Here is a 25,588-nt window from a genome sequence, read left to right as displayed (position 1 = left end):
TTGGAGTGATTACCAGTAGCTGGCTATGAGATGCTGGAATAAAGCACATCTATAAAATGGCATGGGAAGAGGGAATGGGAGTGTTCACTATGTCTAAATGTAGAGGGGAAAGTAACATGTAGGAGGAGCCTTGCACGTTAAGTCTCTCCTCCAATGTATTTTCTAGGTTTAGAAAGGGGGAGCAGAATGGGGGAGCAGCCCATGTAGGCAACTGTATGGATCATGGAGTCGGAACAACAGCGTAAAGCCATATTTGGAGGGACACGGCATGGATGTTATTTGTACTCATCCCCACAAGAAATTCTGGGAGGTGAGAGTGGAGATTGGGAGATCTCAAACAAAGAAGCAAATGAAATAATGAAGTTTATCTTCGAACACGTTCACTTTGCCACAGTGTAAAGGACAGGTTATTGAGGGCAAACTGGAGTGGAGAACGTCTTCTAAAAAGGTTACTGAGATTACTTACACCAAAGCTGATAAAAACCAAAACAGAGCTGAGGCTAGGGCAATAGGGTGGAGTACAAGGATTTGGCAAAGACTTGAGAAATATAGTGAGTATTAGAAAGGGTCAATAAAGACTCCATGTTCCTCAACATCAACAGCCTAACAGATAGATGGCGGTGACACTGGCCAAGGTAAGAGAGTCCAAAGAACATTCCTCAAGCAGAGGCTAAAGGAAACCACACATATCAAGTAAAATAATGCCAACATAAGAAATTCTCTCTCTATATTTTTTGTTACACACTTAGACAATTGATTATTTCACAGAAAAGTTAAAGCCGTATGTGTGACTTGCTGACAATTCGTGCATCTGTTTTTCAGCTTTCAAAGAAGTTCAGCTGCAAATGATGTGAGCCATTCTCTAGCTCACTTACCACATCACATAAACCAGGAGTTGCACAGCCAGGAGAGTTCTGGGAAATATGGACCTAAAGGAAGTCCTCCTCCTTCCTTCTTCCTCTTCCCCCTTTGTCTGTCTAAGGCATGAACATTGATCAGACATTTACAGCAGCAACTGGCAGGGTCTTATTCGTTGTGGTGTGAGGATGATTGCTGTGCTCCTCCAACAAAAGCAAAATGGCAGCATTTAAATGAACTGACACATCAGATCTCTTCAGCTGTTCTTTAAAGTAATACATTAATCAGGGGATAAACAAGGTATTGTCACCCTGACAAAATTCTAGAAGGACTGCATCAGAGAAATCTCCTGAAATTACTCCTATCGAATACAAACCGGGGCCTGACATTTTCCAAAAAGGACAATATGTCTCAGAAATTTTCCGCTGCTTCTTTTCTAATCTTTCTAAAGAAGGAATTGATTAGTGGTCTGATTCTACAGAATACGGTGAGTCTCGTCCAACATATTTACCGCTTATACGTTGAATTACTACCCAATATGAGTGTAGTGCAAACGAAATATTAAAAAGCTTCTGTTTATTCTTAGCTTGAGATGAACAAAAATTTGTTACCAAACGAAAATACAGTTTTTGCTTGAGAAAAACCAACACTACTTTGGGATAATCTCATGACCTATTTCAACACATGAAATGGTTGCTTTTGAGTGTGTTTTCAAATGCCACAATTAATGTAAATCTTAAATAATTTACGAAGTACACAAAATACAATGATATACTCTGAAGGTATGTATAGATTATATACAAATAGATCAATATTTGTTTCCACAAGAAATTCCTGTGCCCTTTTTTTACTTAGCTCCCTTATTTATTGAAAAGGTGAAGTTTTCCTTTATTTCCTTGATTTTTATCAAAGCACTATCAGAAGACTTTCCTATTAGATACTTTCCTATTAGATATTAGACTTTCCTATTAGATACTTTCCTATTAGATTGGTGGTAACATAAAATAGTGACTTATTAATGATCTTCAATATATGGGGGCTAAAATCCCATAGTTTGTTATCAACTCGATAGACAAGAATAGAGTAGATCTTAAATATTTGCACCACAAAAAAGAAATGGTAATTATTTGGCAGGATGTAGGTGTTAGCTAGTTGCTGTGGTGGTAACCATTTTGCAATACCTAAGTGTATCAAATCAACATGTTACACACCTTAAACTTAATACCACGTTATTTGACAGTTATGCTTCAATGAAGCTGAGGGAAAAAATAGAATAAAAGGTAGATGAAAACCATGTGGAGTAGATATATGATTGACTCTATTTTACAGCAGATAATTTTTAAGATAATTATGGTAATCTCATCACCTTTGCCAGAAATTGCTTCGGGTCCAATTTTTTTTTAATGATCCACAAAACCTGCTAAGATGTGGAAATGTGTTTCTTGTTCTTCTTCTTTTTTTTTTTTTTTAATATGGAATGATTCATGGATTTGCATGTCATCTTTGCATAGGGGCCATGCTAATCTCTGTCTTGTTCCAATTTTACTGTAGCGCTGCTAAGGGAGAACAATGTATCTTGTTCTTAAAAGAGATATATAAGAAAAGAGAATCTCTCATCCTTATCATCTCTGATATGTGAAAAGTGCCACCTTCCTACCAACGTAATGATAGATGCCATTAAGGAAGGCAAGAGGGGAAAAAAGGAAGAAAAATAAAACTTGAGTCTCTGATACCATTCTTGAATCGCTAAATCAACCAACACTAGAATCTATTCTAACTCTTACTGTCATGTGAAGTAACTGTACATCCTATTGAAGGTCTTTGTCACCGGAGTTTGCTATTTCTTATAGCCAAAAACATACTAACCAGCATGTGAAGCAGTATGTGGAAGTATTAAACAATCTAGAGAGGAGAAGCCAAGTGGGAACACCGAAGCTGTTTCCAAAAAGATAGATTTAGTGCATGATTTTGTAATTTATAGAAGTCACAAGAAGATGAAACTCAGCTGAATAGAAACCTTGTTAGAGCTGTCTGAAAAGGCATATCTGCCCTAGGAAGTAGTAAATTCCCTCTCACCTGAGATTAGCTAACCATCTCTTAGTTATGCTGCAAATTAGAGAAGTTAGACTATATACCTCATGAGTCATTCCAATGCCAGGATTTCTTTGTTACTGTGAAAACTGAAAGAAAGAGTTCCCAAGGGGATGCAAAATCTAGTCCTAAAGCTTAACTGTAAAACAATCTTGCTTTTGTTGTCTATACGGGAACTGCCCTTATATTTTCAGTTCTCTAAACTAAGCATTTGTTGCATCTTTGCAAAGTTTCTAGATAGTGCTAGTGAGAATAAAAAGACTACAGAATTACTATATTAAAGAGTTTAATTCCTAACTAGGATGTATTTTCATTCAGTGAAAAATAAATTCTGGGATACACATTGACTGTCAAAGTTTATGACGGAACTAATAAAGGATATGGTTATAACAGCAAGTAGGGAAATTAATATGAGCTAAAATAGTTGACCTCGAGCTTGACTTTAAGAGTGGATGAAAATTTACCAATGCTGATCTTAATAACATTGCATAGGTGTTATAAAGAGTGCTTTAAAAATGGAGTCAAATGGATACCATAGCATTTTGAGTTAGAGCTAATTATGCAATTGTCAATAATAATAGCTCTCACTATATGTAAGTATTAAATAAAATGTTAGAACTAGGTCAGGATTAAAAATAAGACACAAATTGAATTTGCCTTTGTCATGTTTGAGAAAAATCTATTTTTAATAACAGGGACAGAACTCGTACCATTAGGAGGCACCTGGGTGGCCCAGTGGTTGAGTGTCCGCCTTTGGCTCAGGTCTTGATCTGGAGGTCCTGGGATCGAGTCTCGGCATCAGGCTCCCTACAGGGAGCCCACTTCTTCCTCTGCCTGTATCTCTGCCTCTCTCTCTCTTATGAATAAATAAAATCTTTTAAAAAAAGAACTCATACCATTATCTAAATAATGAAATTAGGAACTGTTAGTTATTTTACAACACTTTTTTCCTGTTGATGTTATTTGGGAGAAATAACATTTCCAGCAATGTTCCTTCTTTTTTTACCTTTTCTACCACATTATTTGTGGTTTACAAAGACCTTGACTATTCACTGTGACTATTTTATAATCCCACACTCTTCTATTGTACCTCACCCTCTTTGCACTGGGCATAAAAAAGCTGAACACTACAAAAGTTCTTACAAACAACAGCAGCAACAATGGTTTTTAGGACTGTTGGAGAGTATATCAAAATTAACCAGGAGAGTACAGTGAAGGGATTCAATAAATTAAACCGGTAATAGGAGAACTACACAGAAACTCCAGCAGGAGTTGTTTATCTAGCTTCAAATCTAATAAATCACATTAATTTAAAAGACAGATATTCTGGTTTTTATTGATATAAGCTTTCTGATTTTCCTGCTGTCAGGTACATTAGTCCACTTACCATGTGCAGAGTTCTTAAGAGGGAATAAATGGAGAAAGTATAGCACAAAAAGGCAGAAAGAAAAAGGTAGGGCCAATCCTAATCATGCAGGGTTACTAATAATTCTATAAATCATCCGATCCAACATGACCTCCTGCTGTTACTAGCAGAAATCATGCTCTCATTTGCATTCTAAGAAATTTTCTGTCTTACAAGTAGTGAGAGAAAGATGAGTTCAGCTAAGAGTTCATTATTTTTCCCACAGCCCTCCCTTCATACATGGGTTTTGGTAAAAGAAAGCATTTGCAAAACATGTTCTGAGTATGCTGTGCTCCTTTTGCCTTCCATGCAACAGAATTGATTTCAAACCATTCATTTAAATTTAAGTTTTAGTTAGTGAACATACAATATAGTATTAGTTTCTAGAGAATTCAGTTATTCATCACTTACGTACAACACCAACAAGAGTTGCCCTCCTTAATACCCATCATTCGTCTAGCCCATTTCTCATCCACCTTCCTCCAACAACCCTCAGTTTGTTCTCTATCATTAAGAGCCTCTTTTTAAAAAAAAAAAAAATTTACTTATTTAAGAGACAGAGATAGCAACAAAGAGCACAAGCTGGGAGGGGAGGGGGAAGAGGGAGAAGCAGACTCCCTGCTGAGCAGGGCTTCATCTCACGACCCTGGGATCATGATGTGAGCCAAGGGCAGATGCCCAACCAACTGAGCCACCCAGCCACCCAAGAGCCTCCTATGGCTTGTTTCCCTCTCCTTTTTTTTCTTTTCCTCCTTCCCCTACGTTCATGTGTTTTCTTTCTTAAATTCCACATATGAGTGAGATCATATGGTATTTGTCTTTGACTTATTTCACTTAACATAATACACTCTAGCTCCATCAACATCATTGCAAATGACAAAGTTTCATTTTTTCTTGATGGCTGAGTAATACTCCATTGTATATATACCACATCTTCTTTATCCCTTCAGCAGTTGATGGACATTTGGGCTCTTTCCTTAGTTTGGCTATTGCTGGCAATGCTGCTATAAACATCGGGGATGCACGTACACCTTCAAATCTGTATCTTTGTGTCCTTTAGGCAAATACCTAATAGTGCAATTGCTCTATTTTTAACTTTTTGAGGACCCTCTGTACCATCCTCCAGAATGGCTGCACCAGTTTGCATCCTCACCAACAGTGCAAGAGGGCTCCCCTTTCTCCACATCTTCGCCAACAGCCCTTGTTTTTCGTTTTGTTAATCTTACCCATTCTGACAGGTGTGAGATGGTATTTCATCGTGGTTTTGATTTGTATTTGCCTGGTGATGAGTGATGTTGAGCATCTTTTCATGTGTCGGTTGGCCACCTGGATGTCTTCTTTGGAAAAGTATCTATTCATGTCTTCTACCATTTCTTAATTGGATTGTTTGTTTTTAGGGGGGTGAGTTTGATAAGTTCTTTGTAGATTTTCGAAACTAATCCTTTATCAGATATGTTATTTGGAAATATCATCTCTCATTCCAAAGGCTGCCTTTCAATTTTGTTGATTGTTTCCTTCACTGTGCAGAAGCTTTTTATCTTGACGAAGCCCCAATAGTTCATTTTTGCTTGTTTCCCTTGCCGCTGGCGATGCAACTAGTAAAAAGTTGCTATGGCCACGGTGAAAGAGGTTTCTGCCTTTGTTTCCTTCTAGGATTTTAATGGTTTCTTGTCTCACATTCAGGTCTTTCATCCATCTTGAATTCATTTTTGTGCATGGTGTGAGAAATGGTCCAGTTTCATTCTTCTGCATGTGGCTGTCCAGTTTTCCCAACACCATTTGTTGAAGAGACTGTCTTTTTTCCATTGGATATTCTTTCCTGCTTTGTTGAAGATTAATTGAACATAGAGTTGTGCGTCCAGCTCTGGGTTCTCTATTCCATTGATCTGTGTCTGTTTTTGTGCCAGTACCACACTGTCTTAATGACTACAGCTGCATAATATAGCTTGAAATCTGGACTCATGATGCCTTCAGTTGTTTTTCTTTCTAAGAATTGATTTGGCCATTCAGGGTCTTTTGTGTTTCCATACAAATTTTAGGACTCTGTTCTGGCTCTGTGAAAAATATTTGTTCTTCCAATCCATGAGCATGGAATACTTTTCCATTTCTTTATATCCTCTTCAATTACTTTCATAAGTGATCTTTAATTTTCAGAGTACAGATAGCTCTCTTATCTCTTTAGTCAGCAAACCATTCCATTTTTAACATAAAATCACATCCCAAGAGGATGGACCTACTGCCCTAAAATCAAAATATCTGTTCCTTTCTCCATTGTGTATTCTTGGCACCCTTGCCAGAGATTAGCTGACTCTGTATGTGTGGGATTATTTTGGGGCTCTTGATTCTGTTCCATTGGTCTATGTGCCTGTTTTTAATGCCAGTACATACTGGTTTGACTACTATAATATAATTGAAGAGAAACTTCTAAAAGTAAACTTGCTGGTCAAAGGATATGGATATCTATTGTGAATTCCAAAAGTGTTGTGTTAATTGACCTCCCACTAAAATCACCTGCAACTTCTGTTTCTCAACACTTTTGTAAACATTTAGTAAATTTTCCTTAACTTTTGCTATTTTGATAGGTTAAAAAAATGGTTCCTCATTTTTATTTGCATTTCTTTAATATTAAAAATGTTTAAGTAACATAATTTATTTACTGTCAATTCATATTTTTTTTATTCTGGAATCCAACTATATGAATTATTTAATTTCCCTTGGTTATTTTAAGAAATTTTATATTATTTAGATTAAAAATCACATCATGAGTTACATAGATAAAATGAACATGTATTGAATAACAATCCTAAAATAGGACTTGAACAAAATAATTTTAGTATTATTGACAAGAAATACTATTGTATATAATTTTTCACAATATTTTAAAAATAAAATTAGAAAATTGATGGGTACAATATTAAGTTGGCCAGAATATACAAAAATACTTTCCAATTGTAAGACATTCTATGACATATAAAGAATGTTCTGATTGTATGAAATTTGGGCAAAACTAATATTTAAGTTGGGATTTGAGAAGGAAATGAAACATTCTCATGGCATAGTCTCTGCAGCAGATTTTGGTAAAAGAGTATTCAATTGGACTATATGGCAGACTTAGCAAGTCACTGCAAAAAAAAAAAAAAATCAGCCCATTGTAGCCTATGAAAACAGAGAAGAATTATGAGCAAGGGGTCAGAAAACAGAAAATAGAGGCTAGCTAATGAATAAAAATTAAATATAATAAGATTTCATAAATAATGAACTCTTTTGAAATGTACTTTTCTACCAGGGTCCTTTAAAAAATAAGTATTCATTTATTATTCAATAATAGAAATCACAGTATAGCAACAAAACATGTTAACTTTAACATCTTCCTGATGTCTTCAATAACTTCTATATAAATCATTTTACATCATTTACCATGAAGACAAAGTGAAATAAAATGCAGACTTTGAATTTCTTTTAATTTATTGTGGATAGAGTTCATGCTCTACAGTACTTCCTAGATATTATCCTATATGTATTAGGAATGCTGTAAGATGACATTAGATTATTAGAGATTTTGTAGAAATTGCCATCCTCATCTCGTTGTAGATTAGACCAACGCCTTTAAAGGAAGCTACAGAAATTTGAAACTGGATTTAGATTCAGATCTTGGACCCTCAATATTTAAATATATCTATAAAGAACTAGGCCATAAAATGGTACATCTCACCAGTTTTTTTTTCTCTTCTTAACAACCAAAGGCTTTATCATTATATTTAGTGGCTTAGGCTCTTACTGTGATGATCTACTAGCCTTTGTCTTTTTCTTTTTGTACAAATAAGAAAAGTGATAATGAATTATATTCTTGAAACTACACAAATAATTACATTTCAGGGCTGAAATGAAACTAAACAGATAAAATTGCATCTCTCAAATGAAGTCAGATGTTTTTAGACAATTCATGTTTTTCCTGCACCCTTGAAACTAGGCTGTGTAAAATATATATATAATCTGCAAAAGTGTTTATTCACTTCCTTTATTCTCAGAGAAAACTCCCTTTGGCTGTGACCCTGATAGGAAGGAATGTATCTGTGCGCAGGTGAGCCAGGATGAGTAGATTACAGAAAGCTCATAATGATTTAGAAAATGTAGAGGAGCCATGTGTTCAGGGAATCAGGTTAAAGACAGCCAAATACTCTGCTAACACTACACCTATCTGCTCCGCTGGAAACCACACATCAGTAAATTTCAATCTCTCACAGTTTTCTATAATGATAGCTTGAAGAAAGAAGAAATGTGTTTAATTTTTCTCACTCAATCTTTCAATTTCCTTTAGGAAAGAAGGAACAAATTTATACACCAGGAAGGAAGTTAATCGATACATCATCAACACAGCAAAGACATATGGGGAAAACGTGAACACGTGTGCCTGTCATCTGCAAGTTTTCAAATGGATGTTTTGTATCATGTTAACTAAATATTGGACTTGCTGAAATTTTTCATTTGGAATTTTTGGTATCATATAGATTTTTTTCTAACATACTGCTATCCCTGGATGCTGGTATGGTAGGAAGTAAGGTACTCTATTGTGGAAAAGTTATCAGGATTGGATTGAAGGAGACCTGTTAAGATTCATCAGAAACCAAAGTGATGGTAAATAAGTGAAGCCAGTTGACATCTCAATTGTCCATGTGTAGTAGGCACAACTCTCTTCATCAATCATTTCTTGGTAATGATTTTGCTTAAATCACAATAATATCAAAATTTAATTCAGGAGAAAAAATAGTGTGCCTTTGTTGGATAATATAAATTGGAAAGGAGGCAGGATGCCTGGGTGGATCAGTGGTTGAGCACCTGGCTTCAGCTCAGGGTGTGATCCCAGGGTGCAGGGATAGAGGCCCACATCGGGGTCCCTGCATGGAGCTTGCTTTTCCCTCTGCCTGTATCTCTGCCTCTCTCTGTGTGTCTCTCATGAATAAATAAATAAAATATTTTTAAAAAATAAATTGGAAAGGGGGGGAAGTGCCTTCTTTTGTGTGTGTGTGTGTGGTTTTTTTTGTTTTTTGTTTTTTGTTTTTTTTTTGAAAAGTGCCTTCTAACTGACTTAAGCCAATGCCAGTTAACTCGAGGGCAGTTCTTTCTGGCATATTGAAGATCTTGTTTTTTTATAAGGCTCTAGTTTCTTTTATCTGCTGTGATAATGTACTCAGGAACTCCAGGACTCTAATTAGTAAATAGAGGTCTTCACTAATTGACAAAATCAGGCATAGTGCCTCATAATCAGCTGACAAGTCCCACTTAAGCATGAAAAACAGCATTTACTGAGAATCTGCAGTGAACACTTACAGAATGAAATAGAAATGAAAATAAAACATGACACAAACAGGTCCTAAGTTCTAGCATTTTATGATCTAAAGCTAATAGAAATATTCTGAAACAACTAAACTATGAGATTTCCTTTAATTTGTTTATATTGTCATTACTTTCCTTTTCATTGTAGGTGTCCTTAAGAAAAGCATCCAAGTGGACGTCAAAAGGTATGGGGTCATGTGACACCAGATGTAGACACACACGTCTCATTGGATAGAAAATACTTGCAAGCACAAATGTGAAATGCCATGGGCTATGGAGGCCTTAGGGAAGGCACAGTTGATAAGAAACAAAAGAAAAAAGAGGTGCATAGTGTACATGTGTGTGTCAGAGAAAGGGGAATAAAAGTGAACATAAAAAATTTTAATTAAAGCTTTTATATTATAGCTTGAAATAAGGAGTATACAACTTTATCAGACATTGGACATGTTAGGGAGTTCCGCTGTCTTTGGCTAGTAGCCTGCAAGAAAGAGTTCCTCAGTCTGATAGTTTTCAGGGGGCTGAATGCTGCCAACACCATGTCTGTTTGGGAATCAGATCCTTCTTCAGTTGGGTTTTCAGCTGAGAACGCAGCTCTGGCTGCCCCTTGACCCCTTGAGTGTAGCCTATGAAAGACTGAACAGAGGACTGAGCTAAGTCACGCTCAGATTCCTGACCCACAAAAAAGATGAGATTGCAAACATATGTCGTTTTAAGCCATTAAGTGTATGTAAATTGTTATGCAGAAATGCACAATATAGATTCCAAACTCCTTAAATGCAGATGCCATGACTATAATGTCTTTGCCCAGCTCCTAACAGAGCTCCTGATCATAATCCAGGTTTAGTAAAATGTTAATAAAACTAATGTCAACTTCACACAAATAAAATTAAGGGTTTAAGTCACTGGCATGTGCATGAATGGAACTTAGGCTATCTTTTAATGCCTAATTTCTAGAAGAATAGTCTTGTGATATAAGACATCTAGGCCTATTTGCCACTTTCAGAGTAAAATAGCAATCAGGTAAATTTGATGATACTAAAGGCCGTGATGGAAAGTAGTTTCTTAATTTTGAGGCATTTTGCAGAGGTTTTGTTTCCTTCAGTTTTTTTTTTTTAATATAACCACATACCATCGAAAGATGAATGGATAAAGAAGATGTGGTTTATGTATACAATGGAATATTCCTCAGCCATTAGAAACAACAAATACCCACCATTTGCTTCAACGTGGATGGAACTGGAGGGTATTATGCTGAGTGAAGTAAGTCAGTCGGAGAAGGACAAACATTATATGTTCTCATTCATGTGGGGAATATAAACAATAGTGAAAGGGAATATAAGGGAAGGGAGAAGAAATGTGTGGGAAATATCAGAAAGGGAGACAGAACATAAAGACTCCTAACTCTGGGAAACGAACTAGGGGTGGTGGAAGGGGAGGAGGGCAGGAGGTGGGTGTGAATGGGTGGCAGGCACTGAGGAGGGTACTTAACGGGATGAGCACTGGGTGTTATTCTGTATGTTGGCAAATTGAACACCAATAAAAAACAAAATTATAAAAAATAAAGTTGGTTCCAAATAAATAAATAAATATAACCACATACCACTTGCTTATATATTCACTACCAAGTCAAACAGAATTCCTACTGACTGAGATACATTTAAAAGATAACTTTTAAAGACAATACTCAGTGAACAAGAAAATGTTTTCCTCTGTAGCCTCCAGAACCAAAAACAGTCTCCCTACTCTGTCTCTTTTTCTTTTAAAAATGTATTTATTTCTCGTAATAGTAAAGTGCTGGTTTTAAAGAAAGGGGTCTTTATCTTGGCAAATAAAGGGAGAAACCTGGAAGCAATGTATAAAATTGCAGGTAAGCAAAAAGAGGCGTTTAGTTATCAGAACAGATTTCAGCGGAGCAAACGTGAGCAGGGGAGAAAAGGAGTGGATAATAGCCCTTCTGTTGGCATTTCAAAAACATGACATGATTGTTAATTTGCAGTCACTCAATCCTTAGGAGGCAGTTTCACATTACAGATACTTTTACCAAATGCCTTAGTGGGGCAAGTTCAGTGGGCTGGTTTAAACAAATGTCAATCTAGGATGGACTTGGAAATTGTGCGTAAGGCCAGCATGCATTTGACCCCAGGCTTTACACTTAGAGAACCCACTTTGCCTCAAAAAGTATTAACACAAGAGCCATGTAATGGTTCTCGCTGCATATTTGCAAATAGAGTCAGGACAGAGTCAGGACATTCAGGTGTTATTCTATTCTTAATACTGCAAAGGATTGTAGCCAAGGGAAAAGACTATCCTTACCGTGAAGGGGCAACCCTTACTGTACCTTCTCAAGGGGTACAGATGCCTGGCATAGATATAATTAGTACAATACAGTTAATTCATCCTTTCTGAACTCAAATGTCATATTATCTAAAAGGAATAATTTTATAATTGATGTCAAGGATTTCAAGATTTTTTTTATCATCAGTGTTTACTTTCAAACCTAGAAAAAAATTATTGCAGAGCCTGTAACTCCCCTCTAATTACAAGTAATTGCAAAATTTTGTCTGACAGTGTTTTGACATAACATCACACTAGCTTTTATTTTAAAATCATTTCCCTTTATGAGATCATCTTGAAACATTCAAGAAAGGTTTGTACATTGTGCTTAATTTTGTTGACATCTAGAGAGATGTTCCTTCATTTGACAAAGAGCAATTTTTCAATTGTCAATCAAGACTTTGTAAATTGGTCTCCAAATATTTATCTCTCTGGAATTTCAATGGTTATAAGGAAGAGAAATGAGATTATATATTCATACTGCAGTTAAAACACAAAAGTTTCAAAAATACTCTAAGGCATTCTCCCTTTTATTCAACTCTTTAAAAGAGAAGAATTTAAGCAGTGGAACCATCATCAGTTTAATTAACATAGGAAATGTCTAAGGCAAAGTAAGCAATCTGGGACCTAATAAAAATGCCACAACTGAGTAAAAAAAAAAACAACCTTCAACTTGCTTTGGCATAATCAGGTGTGGATTTTTCTGAGTATATATTGTGCACAATGAAGCCTTGATTAGAACTATCTACGATACCTAACAGAAGTCTCTAATATTCTCATGATAGGAAAAGCAAACAAAAGAGCTTCAGGGAAAGTTTAGAAGTAAATAAAACTCTGAGATAATAAGGAAATATGTCTTCTATCTTAGAACAGAGATGGAAAGATAGCTCTACACTCTCCTCAAATGAAACCTAACATTCACATGCATTGAACATGATTAAAAAGATTAATCTTTGTCTTTTAAAAATCAAATTTGCATTCTTAGTGGGAACATATACTGATTCCCTTCAGAATGCCTCATCAAAACCTTCCTAAAATTAGCCCCAGATAAGCTATGAAACATCACTCAAGAAATACTTGTCAATTGATCTGTCATAAAAATAACATAAATGAAGTGGCTATTATCTACAGAATGACTATGGGTGGCTGTGAAGACTGGCGTGTCTCCAATAATATTTATCACACCTTGCCCCCCTTATAAGTCAAATAGGGGTACATACACATGTCTATTTCATGGGGTTGGAATGATGAATACTTGAATTAATAAGTGTAAAGCATTTAGGATTGTGCCCAAAACAATCTCTGCCCAGTGAAAGACTTTAGATGTATGCAAGAACAGAGGAAGAAGTCAGTAGATTAGCCGTGGGGAATACCAGAAAGCTTCACAAAGGAAAATGCATTTGAAATATGAATAGGATGTCCTTACCAAGGAAAGAATGTGAGGAAATTTTAAACACATTACTCTCCTGCTGTTTAAGTCCTTCAATAGCTTTCCCAAGCTATACGTACATGTTTGTGGATAATGTATGTGACATCCTCCACATATATAGACAATATGTAAATAGTCTACTTTGGCTTTAAAATCCCATCCTGGCCTGGCTGGTTAGATTTTGCTAATTGTGCACACTCATTTGTCATGCTTCTCATCCGATCTCTCCACTCAACATGCATGTATTTTTTTTCAATTTAGTCCTTTGCATGTCTCTCAACCTGAGTTTCTCTTCCCACTGCCTTTTTCCTTGCCAACTCTTACTCATCGTTTCTGGACTCAGCTTCATATCATTGCCTCTAGGAAGCCTTAAGGATCTTTCTAGATTTAGCTGGATGAGCCTGCTGTATATTTCTACTGGACCTGTGAACTTTTTTCTATCGGCATGTTACTAATTACCAGAAACTTAGCAACTTAAAATAAAATAACATTATTGTCTCAGAGTCTGTGGGGGCAGATGTCTGAGCAGGGTTGGCTGTGATTTCTGTTTGGGGATTCACAAAGCCGATCAAAGCACTGGCCAGCTGGCTGGGCTCTCCCAAGTTCATTCAGAGTGTTGGCAGATTCAGTTTCTCGTGGTTTTGAGGGTTCTCCTTTCCATGCTAGCTGTCAACCAGGGACTACTCTCACCTGCTAGAGGCCTCCTACCTGGTGGCCTCCTCCATCTTTATTTAAATCAGCAATTATACTTCAAATCTTTCTTATACTTCAGTATCTCTGACTTCCCCTGCTGCTATAGCCAGAGAAAACTCTCTGCTTCTAAGGGGCCTACATCATTAGATTGAGCTGACCGGATACTAACTAACCTAAAACTAACAGATTAAAAATCTTAATTACATATGTAAACATTCCTCTCACCATAATGTAATCACAAGGAGAGTGATATGACACAGAAGAATGATTTTTTTTTCAAAATTGTTTATTTGAATTTCTTTTGGTAGTAATACTCAATATTTAAGAAAAACAAACTGTGAGATTGTTTGAAATGTAGCTATTTTTCAAAAAGTGAAAATTGGTTTCTATATTTAATCAAGGCAAGAAGTGGGACATCTTCTACTTTGAAAACACCATTAAAAATGTAGTATTTTAAGAAACATATACTATGATTAACGTGATGTGTTTTATAGAATGGATACAAATCTAAGTGCCAGGCTGAATATGTAAGAAATACTTATGTCTTAAAATCACACTGGAAAACCAAATGTTCTTTTTCATAAAAAGTAGCTCGAGGGCACCTGGGTGGATCAGGTGGCTAAGCATCTGCATTTGGCTCAAGTCATGATCCCAGGGTTCTGGGATCGAGCCCTACATAGAGATCCCTCCTCAGCGGGGAGTCTGCTTCTCCCTCTGCCTTTCTCTCTGCTGCCCCCCCACCCCACCCCCGTTTGTGCTTTCTCTCTGTTTAAATAACAAAGACAATCTAAAAAAAGTAGTTCAAAATAAAAAGAAACCTGCTAGTAAATCCAATAAAGTTTTACATATGCTGTTTAAAGGAATTCTCACCTCCTCACACCCTTGAGGGGAAAAAAAAATGGTAGATTTGGATAGAAGCATTACATGATGGCTCATTTCTGTACAGGATGGTAACTGGTTATACAGTCAATGTTAAGTTCCTAAACTACATCTTTTGAAGACTTATCTAGTAAAACTACATATCAAATATCCACTCATAGTTAAAGAAAGGGCATTATACAAGGATGAGGATCATTGGGGGTCAGTCTTAGAATCTGATCCACTACAGAGGTCATATGCCCTCTTCTATTACTGACAGTTAATGGTAAATGCTTGTTTTTACTGTATTTAGCAAGCCATAAACTAGCACTTATTATGTGCTATGCAGTGTCCTGTTATTTTAGGAGTATACCATTATTATTCCCATTTTTCAAATGAGGAAAGTAGAAGCACACAGAGGTTAGGTAACCAAGCTCACAGCTGTAAAAATAGGAGAAATGAATTTCAAACCCAGTTAGTTCTGGTTCTAGAGTCTGAGCTCTTAACCTTATACAGCTCTGCACAGCTAAGGTGCAACCTCTTCAGTATGTGGCACTTAAATATTTACGTTATAAATCATATTAAACCTCTAAGTATTTTTTTCAAACAATGTTATTGAGCAATCATGGCGTGATTTGTGCCACATTGAGCAATCATGGCTGCATTATGCCACGGACATACCAGGCATGATTCTAGATACTGGGAAGATAATACTTAAAATCTGGACATTGAGACACACAAATAAATACCCAAATACAATATGATGTGGTAAGTGCTATAATAAAATTAAATTTCATTATCAGGTGAATTAAAGGAATATGTGCTGAAAATATGACGTCTACTTTCCTATATTTGAAGGTTCCACATCCGATCATCTAAAATAGTAATTTGGGAAATGACTTGAATAAAAGTGAAATCCTAAGAGCTGAAACATTAACTAATCAAGAAATTAAATTTAAAGTTCTCTCGCAATGTATTCTCTTTGTTACACTTTGAAATTAATCATATTCCCATAGGCAGAAAAGCTAATATAGGTAAGACCAGCAACAGGGATTTGCCCCAATTGCTACTGTTTGTGAATATATTACTTTCCCTAGGTGGAGTTTGAGTGGAGGTACTTCAAATCACATCAGCACCAAAATTAGTCTTCTTGATTAATGTCATGTTTTATAACAAGCATTTGTAAAGCAGTGAGCCTTTGCTACTATAAAATGGGGCATCTGTTAATATGTGTTTATATCTGCTCATCGATTAAACGTAATTATGTTTCCCTCTGGTTTTCAACCAAAGAAGATTTACGTGTAAATGTATGGATTCTTTTGAGATTACTAAAAATTCTGCATAAAGAGGAAAGGAGGGGGAGCAAATGAAGTTAGCATTTATTAAGTAATTATTATGTGCCAGGTACTTTTGATATATTATACCATTTAAACCTCACAATATCTGCATGACGTTTCTAGTAAACCCCTCGTTTACAAATAAAACCCCCTGAGCCTTAGTGTGGTTAATTGTTTAAGATCATGCAATTCACATCTAGCTCATTCATGCCTAGCATTAACCACCTGTAGGCATCTAAAAAAATACATGCCCATAGATTTTAGAATAAACACCCCGACTTTGCTACTTCCAAAGGGTGTTTTAGTTTAGTTTTTTTTTTTTTTTTTAATTTCTCACTTTAGTGTGACTCACAAACACTGTGTAAGCATAGTTCTCTGGCTGGTACATCCAGTCCAGACAAGCAAATGTTCCTAACAGCTTTCCCTCTGACATTAGCAGAGTCTCTATCACGTCTCTTCTGTTCTGATGATATTTTGATAACCTTCTGGCTCCACCCTCATAATCCTCTATTCTTTTGCACTCCAGTTCCAATTGTCTGATAAAAATGGAAAAAAAAAACCATATGATTCAAAGTCTAGAGATTTTTGGTTTTTTGTTTTTTTTCCTGGGATTCAACTGAGGGCCAACTTTATGCCCCTCTCCCTCTCAGATTATAATCTATCTAAGCCATGATCCAAATGGCCCAGTAATAATTAAGAAAACAGTTTAACAAATAAAATGTAATTTGAAAATAAGTAAATGTGAACTTGCATTTCTCAATATGAAAATCATACTTAGATCACAGCAATGCTTAGTAATAGCCCCCTTTCTCTCTATAGTAACGTGAGTGCCTTTCTTTAAATGATCTGAAAAGTTCCCACTGAAGCCTTAGTACATGCATGTCTTATTTTTATAGTGTTCCTTTCCTTTTCAAAGCCTGCATGAGGGATAAAAGAGGAAGAAGTTTTCTTACAACTTAACCCCCAGAGGAACAGGTGAAGGGAACAAAATTGCAAGCAAAGCAAGGATTCATTTATAAGTAGAGAAGGGAAAGGTTAGGAATAACCTAATATCAATAATTTACAGGGTTCATGACTCTATGAGTGTATATATTTACCCAGAAATCTAAACAATGAAAACATCTAAACAATGAAACTCCACAAAATATTTTAACGGCTTTATTAGTATATAATACGTACAGTCACCCCATTAGAGGGTACTAATCCAGTGTCGGTTGCTATATCCACAGATGTTTAATATAAGCACAATCTAATTTTCAACAACTCTCTTATCCCAAAAACAAACTGGTAGAGCACGGAGGATTTTTGTGACAGTGAAACTATTCTGTGTAATACCATACTGGTGGGTACATGTCATTATACATTTGTCAAACCCACGGAATGTAGAACACCAAGAGCGAATCCTAATGTAAACTATGGACTTTGGGTGATGACGATGTGTCAATGTAAGTTCATCACTTATCACAAATAAACAATCCTGGTGCAGGATGTTGACAACATGGGAGGCCATACACATGAGGAGCAAAGGGAGTATATGGAAAATCTCTGTACCTTCCACTCAATTTTGTTGGGAATTGATACTGCTTTAAAAAATATAGTCTATTAAAAAAGAAAAGAAACTATATCCATAAGAAGTAATTCCCGATCTCTCTATCCCCTAAGCTCTTGGCAACCACAAATCCACTTCCTGTCTTTATAGATTTTACCTTTCCTGGCAATTTCATATATGGTTATTTTAATTAAGTATGACACTAATGTTAGTAATAGAAAATTATTTGCTAAATTGATGGGATGTACTTCTGAGTTGTGCTGGAATAATGCCAGCTTTTTAGATCAAAATCTTTCCATACTTCCTCCAAAAAGCACACGAATCAACAGAGGGTAAATGAAACCACACAAGGCTGCCTTCTCTGGCATCACTTGGACACAGAATGTGTCACAAACCCTAACCTTCCTATAAGGAATGATGTAAACACCAAATTCCAGCAGACATGATTGTGACCTCATTCCATGGGGCTAGATGGAAATAAGTTGGTACCTGAAGAAACGCGGTAGCAACAGGATGATGGAGCTCAGAAGACATCATATCCCAAATGGCAACACCTAATCAAACTACAGAAATTCTGAAAAGTGTGAGACCTGGCAGTTCTGAGCACTGGCTCTAGGAAAAGTACTTGGAAATATGCAGGATCTGAAGAGGCAAATTCAAAAAGTAAACTCGGGATCCCTGGGTGGCCCAGCGGTTTGGCGCCTGCCTTTGGCCCAGGGCGCGATCCTGGAGACCCGGGATCGAATCCCACATCGGGCTCCCGGTGCTTGGAGCCTGCTTCTCCCTCTGCCTGTGTCTCTGCCTCTCTCTCTCTCTCTCTCTGTGACTATCATAAATAATAAATAAAAGAAGAAAAAAAAAATTTCAAAAAGTAAACTCTTCCGGAAAAGAATGAATAACACAAAAACACAAGACAAACTTTCCAGATTGCGAAAAAGAAAGAAATCTTCTTTCTTTCTCAGAAGTCTCTATGCCTTTTATTTTTCTTTATTGCCATACTGTACTGTATCCAGAACAATGCTGAATGAAAGCAGTGAGAGCAGGTACCTTGCCTTATTCCCAGTTTTAGAGGATAAGCTTTCAGTTGGATGTTAGCTATTGGGTTTAGTTGAGGCCCTTAATTAGTTTGAAAAGTTATTTTATTCCTGATTTATTGAGATTTTTATCATGAAAAAGTTTAAATATGATCTAATATACTTTTTTCCAATATCTGTTGAGATGATCATCTATATTTGTTCTTTATTCTGTTAATATGGTAAATATAATGAGTGACTGACTAAAGTTAAATCAACCTTACAACCCTGGAATAAATGACAGTCATGATACACTGTTTGGTAATAGAAATAAATAAATAAATAAATAAATAAATAAATAAATAAATAAATAAATAAATATATATTAGCATATCTACGCAAACAATTTTCAAATATTTCAATAAATATTTTGTATCTGTTTCTTGAGAGTATTTTTGTGCCTATGTTTTTTGTTTTTTGGGGTTTTTTTTTGTAGTTTTCTTGTAATGTTGCATAATTTTACCATTAGCATAAAATATACTGGCAAGTATTCTCTCCTATACTACTTTTTCCGAGGATTTTAAGTAAGGTTAGGAATTACTTAGTTCTCAAATATTTGGTAGAATTAACCAGGAAATCCCTGGACCTAGATTACCTCTGGAGAACTTTTCAACCAGGAATTTAATATCTTTAATAAGTATAGGTCTATTCAGCTATTTATTCTTCTGCCAAATTTGACATTTTGCATCTCTTAATAACTTTAAATTGTCAAATTTATTAGATAGCCCCTGGGATTGTGCCCAATAAAATATCCCTGTATTTGATAACCTATAGCAACACTGATCTTTCTCACTGGTATAGTAAGGTAGGAGGGAAAAGAGAGGGCTAAATCTGTCATTTTTTTCCTGGGAGGGAGGGCAGGCAACAGATGAATACAAAAGAGTAGCTGGTATGTGGGTGTGTAGAAAGTTTGATTCAGAATATAATTTTGGATTGACAGCCTACTGCAGTTCAGATTTCCCCAAAAGTAGATATTGACATATACATTAGCATGAGGAACAGGGATTGGCCAAAGAAGTAAGCTGATTTGTGATTCAGTCCCAATCAAATTCTCAGTTGAGCCTGTCGGGAATTCTGGAACTCATGAATCTTAAAAGCTCTCTTAACTTGGGGACTGAGGACTTAGCTTTACTGTTGCTACATTGATCAGTCATCAAATGTGGGCTGCCTCTGGAAGGAGATGTGACCTCGAGTGAGGCAACTCTCTATTTTAAGGGCTGTTCCTTTCAAGAGCTGGCAATGAAATGTTCAATCCCCCATCTCTCAGCAGCTATGGGACTTAGTCATTCAGTAGTGCAAGGGGGATGCATCCCAGAGTCCACCCCACAGCCACCTTCTTAAATTGGTACAACTGATGGTTCAACTTACTCTAAAATGTTTATCATGTTGTGTTTCCTACCAAAGCATGTCTACTTATCAACATGCTCATGCATGAAAACAATCCATTGGCAAACTCAGCTAGAATCGTAAAGAAAGTGCACAGCCAAAAGTTACTCATGTCACACAAATCAGGCAGTCTATTCCCCAAATAAAAGTATAATTGTAAGACATTGGCCTGCCATTAATTTTTAATATGCTATCTAATTTAGGCAGTATATCAAGGATCCTCGTTGAGTCACAAAGTAATCTCTCTCCTTGAAATTTGTTAGAGGTTTGCTAAATATTACACTGTTGAGGCTATTAAAGTGACTTAGTATAAATCCCCAAAGAACAATTCTAATAAATGATGTATTATTTATTCCATTAGCATTATTTGCTCTCCAACACCTCAGTGCTAATAATTCCATGCAGGCTTCCTTTTTTTTTTTTTTTTTTTTTTTTTTTTTTTTTTTTTTTTTTTTTTTAACAAACAACAGATTTCAAATAATAAGGAAGAGAGACTCCGTGGCCCAAATGAAGATTAACAGTCATAGTCTAGTCAAGACTGACTCATTCTGATGAATTTCTCATTGTTTCCTCTTTTAAGAAATAGAAGAGGTTAAAAAATGGCGTATTCCCAGCTATCAGGATAATTATTGTGCTCCACCAAGTGTCATCAAAACATTTAAATAAAGCATGCCATTGCAGTGTAAAGAATAGGGTTCTCATTTGTTACCATTCGCAAATGTGTTAGGAAGGTGTGTCTTCACAAGAGAGGGACAGTGCATACGTCCACCTTACTTGCACAGTAGTGCCTTGGCCTCTCGCAGGCTGTTTTCTAATCTAATTCCAGAGGCCATGGGAAGGGAAAAGTGATAATGTCACTGGTCCCTGTGGGCAACATTACACCTTGGCATTTTGCAACTAAGGTAAAGGCTCTTTGCCGGGGACCAGTTTAGTTTTGTCTAACTTCACCACCACCTGCATAGTCTCAGCTGAGTCTAAAAAAGGGCGTGTTTTGCAAGACTTGAAGACAGCTTTACATACCTATAGACTATGATATAGGACGTAGAATGGACAGTCTTTTCAAGATAACTGTCTATGTGAGATATGCCTCTGAATAATAGCACAACAGACTCCTTACCAGGAGGAAAATAGGTGCTCTCTCACAGAAAGATTGCAGTCACAAGCTTTTGGATTTGTTAGGGGACGGTGGAGGATGGGAGTGGAATCCTGCCCTGAAATGTTTCCTTCTTTGGGCATGGTATTCATTAACATCACACTCTCCATTCTCCCTTCATTCCTCCCTGGCGAGGCGGAAAGACATTCACAAGGGCTAAATTTGTGAAGAATAAACTGGGCTTTTCAGCTGAAAATGGGAGCTGCCAACAAGCTTCCTTGGTCACTCTAACGGCCTGTGGAAGGAGATCCACCAGTTCAGTGCTATCTGTGATCTTGTGGGTAGTTCTAACTCTGAAATAGAGCGTTAGGAAGCTGACCTGCTTGTATATGTGTAAGCCATGTACTCCAACTTGGCATTTACCAAAAATAAGCTGACATTTAAAAACTCCATCTGTATTCCTTTGTTTTATCTCTGAATTTGTTCAGAACCTAATTATAGAAGAGGAGTATATTGCTCCCTCTCCCCCAAAGATACCGTCCCTGCATGGCCCAGGAATTTTGAAGACTGAAATAGAATAGTGAAATGGAAGACCAAAGGTCCATGTGGACAGGCTTTGGGATGTTAGGCTTGGGCTTTACCATTTGGGAGGGGCGTTTTGAACTTGCAGTTTTCTTTTTTGAGATGTATATGAGGTTCAGTTTTAATTGTTGGGACATGAGGAAGAGATGCTAAACCTTGGGAAACATTATATTTTGACTTTGGTGTCTGAAAATGGTTTAGGGCAGCTTCATCCATAGGCAAATGACTGGATTTTTTTTAGACACTGGAGCTTAAGCAAAGAGTTCTGGCTTCAGTAAAGGTCTGACCTCGGTCAAATTCCTGGCCATCTGGAGGCCTGATAATAGACCCACTGGGAGGCCCTCACTAGTTCACTATAAAAAGCAAATCCAACTTCTTCAAAATAGTTGTGGCTGAGGCAATATTCCATTGCTGTGGGTCTTCCAGGTCTTATCAGTGCTGTGGGACAGAATCAGACTCCTTTAGAGTGAAAGTGCGCAGATTCTCCTAGTGTTATAGAGAGCACTAATGAGGTTCTGGCTTTAAACTTCTCATGCCAGGCCTAAATAGGCTTCCAAAATGTTCTTCCTTTGGATGCTTTGAATTGTGTTCAGAATGCAGGAAGGGGAACATGCTGAGGTTAGCCTTGGATATATGAGGTTTGGCCACAAACTCATTTTGGTTCTAGACTGGTTAATCATAATGTAATTAAAATGACAAAGACTCTCAGTGAAACAATTTGGGGGGCCCAAATATGACTTTAGATAGGAGGGCACGGCAGCAATAATAGTGGCTCGAGAACTAATCCTGCTCATAAAAGAAAGATGCTGCAGCACTAGATGGAGTCTACACCCAGTGTGGGAAGCAGTAGAAATCAAAAGGTTTTGAACACACAACCAAGTGGCTAGAAAGGCACCTTAGCTAACTCCTGATGTATGGGACTGTCAATGATGTGAATTCTGGGTGTCGTATACAGGCAAGAATGACTCTCATGCCCCTCTCTGAGCAAGAAAGTAGTATGCACAGGGGAGCACCCTACCCCCAGATTTGTGAATTGGTAGTACCTTCATTGGTTTCCTGCTGGAAGATTCCTGGATTTGATGTTTCTAGGTAGTGGAGTGCAGGCAACTGGTATGGACTGACCAGCATCCTTCTATCCTTCTGTCACAGAGCATTGAATCTCTGCAAAGGTCTCTGGTAACACTGGCTCCCAGCAACATAATCTTGTGTGAGATGAGAACTCAAGGGACTACGGATTAGTTTGTTTTCTAGATTTGATGGGTGTGGAGCCAATGCTGTAATAATCTCATTTCTTATTAATCCTTTGGTTTCTTTAAAGTGAGGTGCATTAGAGATGATATTACAAATTCTGAAGCCGTAAATGAGGGAACTGTACCTATTCCTCTGAGATCTCAAAGGCAGCTGTTGAAAGAAGACCAATTCTACCCAGGCAGCCAGAAACCCTCTGCTGAGACTGAGCTGAATAATAAATTTGGGAGGATAGCTTTGGTCTTAATTACAACTTAGAAATCTCAAACTTCAAACACTTAATTCCACAGGGAAAATAATTTGATATCAGACTTTAATTCATTTGGATGTTATTATATTTTGACTTTAACTTGAAAGGAGATTTAATCTTTGAACTTCAGTTTTGCCCTGGGACTTTTATGATGGTGGGGGTCTTTATATTCAGATTTGGGGTATTTCTAATGGTGATGGCATCTCCCTAGTAGAAAAATTTCATACTACTTATTTCCTTGTTGTCATTAAATCTCATGAAAGAACCTCTGATATGCTATAGGGAAATACAAGTGGACATAATCTGGAAATGGAAATAGAATAATGAATTTTAAATTTTGGATTGAGATTGGCCATAAAGTTGATTTACTTAATGAAACATGCATATCCATTTCAAGGAGGGAATTCTAGAGGCAAATTTTATAGTGACCAGGGATCCCAGGGGAATCCAAAAGGGCAGGTACAAGAACGTAGAGAACAACTTCATGAACATAGGGGCAAACTGTCCTGGACAGCTTGTGTATCTTCTCCTCTGAGGGCTAGCTATGGTATTATCATTTCAATGTAATGGTTAATCTGGGAAATTGGGGGGGGGGGTGAATGCTTATTCCCCATTCTTGAGGTTTCTTTCCATGCAGATACAGAAGTTTTAGAGTTATCTTATAGACTTTTTGTGATTTTTCACTCACTCTACCCCAAGGAAAGCTCAGTAACTTAAGTGATGAGCAAATTGGGGAAGTCTGAGCTTAGAGTGCTTATCTCCTTCTGAGATTCTGTGACAGTGAGCTACTTTCAGGGAACAAGCTTTGTCCTTAGTTTCTCTAGACTAGTTAATATTTAGGCTCTATCCTTGCTGGGAATGAGAAGGGATAGGGAGAAAGCAAGAAAAGAAAGGAGAGGCAAAAGGGGTGGGAGTAGAAGGTCTGTCCCAGTTCTATGTGGGCAAATCTGCCTAATTCTAGGATTTGGTATTGGCAAGCATATGAGCTCCAACTTAACACTTAATATAAATACTGGTGATTTTTGTCCCCCTGTCTGTCACTTCTTGATTTATTCCTCAATTTTCTCAGAACTGGGCTCAGGGAAAAAGATATGATACTCCTAATTAACCCTCTTGAAGACTCTCAAAAGGATCAGGACTGGTTTCTACATTTGCTAGTAATGTGTTCTGACCATGCTTCCGAAACCTACTTTGCCCACCTGTAAAAATAAAAATATAAAACCTACATTACTTCAATGGTAGTGAATATTAAACAACATTTAGGGGATTACTGTGGACAAATGGGCTGGCTCACACATAGGCACAAAAAAAGAAAGATCAATCCAGTCTCAAGCAGAATTGGTCATTTGCAGGTGTTCTCACAGAGGATGAAATCAGCTCAGAATCCCCTCTGTGGGAGAGAAGTTCAGGGGCCAGCCAAGCATGTCCATCCCATTCTTACAGAACCATCAAACAAGGAAGAGACCTGTTCCTCTGAGGAAGAGTGGGTGAGGGTACAAGGAACATAAAGGGCCAGCAGTGTTATTCTAATAGAAATTCTTTTACATGAAAACAAGAGTGGAGATTAAATATCCCTATCAATGATATTTAGATACTGAATGAGCACATTAAATGAAGGAAAATGCTTCTTTAAGACTAGTCAATGCAAACATTTGAATCCCTAGCGTTAGAAGATCCAGACTTATCCTGTGAAAATGTCCTGGCTGTCATATAAATAATTAGAACTTTTCAATCACATTGAATAAAAGGAAACAAAATACCAGTGTGAATTTCCTTTGAATTCTCGTATTTTTTCATAGAAGGAACTGAAAAATTGATGTATTACTTCATGTTTAATCTAATTAGTGGAGAGGATATTTTAAAATAATGAATTAGTGCTTAACCTAATTGTTGACATAGTAAATGAGGGTTTTTTTTATTTCCTTTTATGACAGAGAATGTCCTCCCCACCCCTGACAGCAAATTCATTTTAGGCAAAACAGATTCATCCGTTTACTACAATTTGTATGTTTAAATAAATAGTTTGTAGAAGAATATACAGCAGAACAGAATTGGAGTTGGATTGTAT

General features: G+C 36.8%; 1 non-coding gene across 1 annotated transcript; it reads right to left on the bottom strand.

Moving 5' to 3' along the window:
- Positions 1-2,324: 2,324 nt before the first annotated feature.
- LOC140600580 (U6 spliceosomal RNA) lies at positions 2,325-2,427 on the bottom strand. The gene has a single exon (XR_012003777.1). It is a non-coding gene; the product is annotated as a U6 spliceosomal RNA (small nuclear RNA).
- Positions 2,428-25,588: the final 23,161 nt, after the last annotated feature.

This window comes from Canis lupus, chromosome 11 (assembly GCF_048164855.1).
Source record: "Canis lupus baileyi chromosome 11, mCanLup2.hap1, whole genome shotgun sequence".
In the NCBI taxonomy this organism is placed as follows: domain Eukaryota; kingdom Metazoa; phylum Chordata; class Mammalia; order Carnivora; family Canidae; genus Canis; species Canis lupus.
The sequence above is the reverse complement of the archived record's forward strand: the minus strand, read 5'-3'. Positions and strand labels throughout refer to the sequence as shown.